Source organism: Cucurbita pepo, chromosome LG06 (assembly GCF_002806865.2).
Source record: "Cucurbita pepo subsp. pepo cultivar mu-cu-16 chromosome LG06, ASM280686v2, whole genome shotgun sequence".
Classification (NCBI taxonomy): domain Eukaryota; kingdom Viridiplantae; phylum Streptophyta; class Magnoliopsida; order Cucurbitales; family Cucurbitaceae; genus Cucurbita; species Cucurbita pepo.
In genome coordinates, this window is record NC_036643.1 from 7,921,314 (window position 1) to 7,925,089 (window position 3,776).

Here is a 3,776-nt window from a genome sequence, read left to right on the forward strand (position 1 = left end):
CTTTATAAGAGTGTCGAAACCTCTCTCTAGCAGATGCGTTTTAAAATCGTTGAGAGAAACTTCGAAAGGGAAAGCCCAAAGAAGACAATATCTACCGGGGTAAGCTTGGACCATTACAAATTTAGAGAAAGAAAAGAGATCATTATTAGTGGCCTGAATGAACAAGAATCAATAGAGTTTTCAATAAAGAAATTGTGTCAATAACGACCTAAATCATGAATTTAATTGCATGAATTTCGACTGATGACTTCTCTTATAAATGTTGATTCCGAAACTTGAACAATAGAGCCTCACTCTCTCGTTGTGTAAGAACCCATTTTTCGAGACTTCGAATCACGAATTACAACATAGACTTGAGGGTAAAATGAGGATACAATTATTCCTTTTTAAAATAGATGACTTAAAAATTTAAAATATTAGAAATATAAATTTATATTAAGTGTTTGAAATGTACCATATGTGTCCATGAAAGTTATACAAATATTTACAACTAAATACAGTATTCTAAAATGATATTAAAATACAAAACACGAACAATGATATAGATCTAACAGCCTTTGCAACTGCACAACTCCTGCACACTTCTGCCATTAAATTATCCATCAAAAGTTGTTGCTTTGGTCGAGTGGTTAAGGCGTGTGCCTGCTAAGTACATGGGATTTCCCCGCGAGAGTTCGAATCTCTTAGGCAACGGTTTTTTATTTTTAAAAGGGTTAAAAACAGTAATGGAAAATTCTTTAACAAACGTGTTTGATGAACTTCTTTGTGAGTCTTGACTTATGCGATTGTGACACTGAGACGCCTCCAGGATCCGACTCGCGTGCAACTTAGCTGAGCTGCTTTCCCTTGTAGTCGGTTCGTGTATGCTCGATGGTTCCTCTCAGATTATTCAACTTGGATTACCTGTCTTGGACCCTATTTTACTGTTTCAAACCCTTTCCTTCCATTATGGGTCACGACCTCACGTATATGTAGGAGATGTGTACAATAAAGATTACATTTGTGGACCTTGATCCACGGTAAGAAACTAGGAAATGAGGAGACGCATCTCCAAGAATAGAAGACCAGGAAATCAGGAGAAGCAACTCCAAGAATAGAAGACAAGGAATAGAAGATTATCCTATTATGTATAGATATAACCTTCTACGTTTAACTCCCTCCTCAATCTAGACGATGTACTATTAAGTTCAGATTGCACCGAAAACTGCTAAAAGAAGGACCTAACAGTGGCTTTTTCATGATATCGACGAGCTGATCCTTGGAAAATATGAGCCGCACATCAAGCTGATGAGTCGATACTCGTTCACGAATGAAGTGATAATCAACCTCAACATGCTTTGTTCGTTGATGAAAGATTCGATTGGCGGACAAATAGGTGGCACTAATGTTGTCACATCATAGGCTAGGCGTGTTAAAATGTCATCACTAGTCCCAATAGGGTTAAGCCCAACCATTCTATGAGTAATTATATTTATGATTTAGGATTTTAGAAATACATTTAGGAAAATGATTTAGGAATTTTTGGAATAAATTTAAGAAAATGATTTAGGTTGATGTGCCTGAAGATTCAGTGCTGATGTGCCTGAAGATTCAAGTGACACTAGTGTTGGCGAGCAAGAAGTGACTCAATCAAGCGAACCTAATGAAAATGAAATGACACCAACAACTCAGACATTCAGAAATAATCTTAAAGCCAAATTCAGAGTATGCCAACGCAGTAGAAGACGAAGTTAATGAGCCGGAGACATATGAAGAAACATCACAAAACTCAGCTTGGCAGAAAGGGATGGAGGAAGAAATTATAGCCCTGGAACTAAATCAAACTTGGGAATCAGTGCCAAGACCAAGAGATACCAAACTCATCTCTTGCAAGTGGGCTTACGAAATACTATGTCTCTCGGATGGATCAATCGAAAGATACAAGACTCAACCTGTAGCTCGAGGGTTTTGTCAACAATATGGACTAGACTATGATGAAATGTTTAGTCTAGTGGCGAAGATCACTATCGTACAGGTTCCTCCAGCACTTGTTAATAAAGATTGGAAATTTTGGCATATGGATATGAAGAATATTGTCTTGCATGGAGAGTTGGACCAGGAGATCTACATGAACCAACCAAATGGATTCGAAAATGAAGCTGGAGTCATTAGTTAGTATATGTGAAGTATAAAGAAGCCTCATTTGGATGCGGCCCGACGGACCTTGAGATACGTCAAACGGTATCACGATACTCAAAGGTCAAGTATCGAAGAAACAGAGTGCAAAGCAGCGACTGGAGCAGCTCAGGAAAGTATATTGCTGAAACTCTTGATGGAAGATTGGCATCAGAAATTGAGTATCCAATACCACTTCATTGCAACAATCAATCTGCGATTCGCCTAGCAGAAAATTCGGTGTTTCATGCTAGAACAAAGCATGTGGAGGTATATTACCATTTCATTAGAGAGAAATTCTTGAAGGATGAAATTGAGATGCAGCAGATCAAGATAGATGATCAAGTGGTAGACTTGTTTACAAAAAGGTTGAATACTGACAAACATGTGAGTTTTCGCTGTCAGCTCAACATCGTACAACGAATGAGGACTAGTGTTGAGGGGGAGTGTTAAAATGTCATCACTAGCCAATAGGGTCAAGCCCAACCATGGTATGAGTAATTATATTTATGATTGAGGATTTTAAAAATAAATTTAGGAAAATGATTTAGGGATTTTATGAATAAATTTAGGAAGATGATTTAGGTATTTTAAGAGAAAGGTGGAGAAATTTTAGGAATAGATTGACTAACCTCTACTATAAATACCCCTCCATCCTACTTAGTTCATTATCCCAAGAAATTACAAGCAATACAAAGGAGTAGTTTCTACCGAGGTTCTTGTAAATCTCTTCTCCATTGTTCTTAATAAAGTGTGCGAGTGTTTCCCACAGAGAGTTGTATTCAACAAGGCACTTGCACTTGCGAAATCTCGAGCTCATACAAGAGGACTTGGATCCAGATTAATTCGACAGTGGCATCAGCAATTGCCTTGTATTCGACCTCCCACTAGAACAAGAAACTGTTGATTGTTTCCTTGAACTCCAGGAGATAAGCCTCCAGTGCTTTGACGGTCATTAGGATTCCCATCCCAATCAGCATCCGAGAAGACACTAAACAAATCAGTGCTGAACGTTGTAAAACACAAGCCCATATCAATAGTATTATGTAGATAACAGAGAATTCGTTTGACCAATGCCCAATGTACAGAAGTCGAGGAAGACATGAACTAGCACACTCTGTTGACAATGAAGGAGATATCAGGACGTGTAAGAGAAAAATATTGGAGAGCACCAACGACACTCCGATAGCGAGTAGTATCCTTAGATGAGAGATTTTCACCACCATCCAATAACAACTTCTCACTAGGAAGCATAGGCGTGGGCACACCTTTGGAGGTGAGCATATTGATTCTGGGAAATAAATCTTGAATGTATTTATGTTGTGTTAGAACAAGTCCATTGGAAGTATGGCGAACCTCAATCCCAAGGAAATAACTCAAAGTTCCAAGATCTTTGACGGCAAAATCTTCCCAAAGCTGTGTAAGAAGTTTAATAGTAGCCATAGAAGATGAGCTGATGATAATAATGTCATCAATATAGATGAGGATATACATTCGAATGTCTGTCTTGTTAAAAATGAAAAGAGAGACATCGGCCTTTGGAAGTGTAAAATTCAGTTGTAATAGTTTGGAACTAAGACGAGAAAACAAGACACACAGAGCTTGTTTGAGGCCATGAAGCG

At 38.2% G+C, this 3,776-nt stretch overlaps 1 non-coding gene across 1 annotated transcript; it reads left to right on the plus strand.

Annotated features, from left to right (window-relative positions):
* Positions 1 to 611: 611 nt before the first annotated feature.
* Positions 612 to 693, plus strand: TRNAS-GCU. Its single transcript has one exon. It is a non-coding gene; the product is annotated as a tRNA-Ser (tRNA).
* Positions 694 to 3,776: the final 3,083 nt, after the last annotated feature.